General features: G+C 48.7%; 1 protein-coding gene across 1 annotated transcript in view; it reads left to right on the forward strand.

The window, feature by feature from the left end:
• The window catches only part of CARS (cysteinyl-tRNA synthetase), a gene marked incomplete at its 5' end in the record, with an annotated part of 32,474 nt that overhangs the window by 29,957 nt on the left and 1,762 nt on the right, over positions 1-755 (forward strand). The window lies entirely within an intron of this gene.

Genomic DNA, 755 nt, shown 5'->3' on the forward strand with positions numbered 1-755 from the left:
CTCAAGTGTTGTTCATCACAAAGGGATTTGGCAGTGCTGGTGACAGCAGCTCAGTATGAGCCAACAGTGTGCACAGGTGGCCAAGAAGGCCAATGGCATCTTGGCCTGGATCAAGAATAGTGTGGCCAGCAGGACTAGGGCAGTGATCATCCCCCTGTACTCAGCACTGTTGAGGTTACACCAGAGTGCTGTGTTCAGTTTTGGGCCTCTCACTTTAAAAAGGACATTGAGGCTCTGGAGTGAGTCCAGCCAAGGGCAACATGGTCAGAAAGGGTCTAGAACATATGAGAAAGGGCAGAGGGAGTTGGATTTGTTTAGCCTTTAGAAGAGACTCAGGGGTGACTTCATGGCTCTCTACAACTACCTGACAGGGAGCTGTAGAGATGTGGGGAATGGTCTGTCCTGCCATGGCTGCAGGGAGAGGACTAGAGGGAATGGCCTTGAGCTGAGACAGGGGCAAGTCAGATTAGATGTTAGGAAAAATATTTTCCCTGTTCAGGCACTGGAATAGGTTGCCCAGGGAGGTGGTGGAGTCACCATCCTGGGAGGTATTTAAGAGACATCTGGATCTGGCACTGGAGGATCTGGTTTAGGGTTTAGGTGTTCCAGCAGAATGGCAGGTTAATGGTTGGACTTTATGATCTTAGAGGTCTCCTCCAACTTTGATGATTCTATGATTCTACTTAATTGTGTATGTTTATAGCTGATCTTGTTCCAAAGCCTGCAGGGCAGTGCTATTAACACAGCAAGAGGAG

This window comes from Acanthisitta chloris, unplaced genomic scaffold (genome assembly GCF_000695815.1).
Source record: "Acanthisitta chloris isolate BGI_N310 unplaced genomic scaffold, ASM69581v1 scaffold28253, whole genome shotgun sequence".
Taxonomy (NCBI): domain Eukaryota; kingdom Metazoa; phylum Chordata; class Aves; order Passeriformes; family Acanthisittidae; genus Acanthisitta; species Acanthisitta chloris.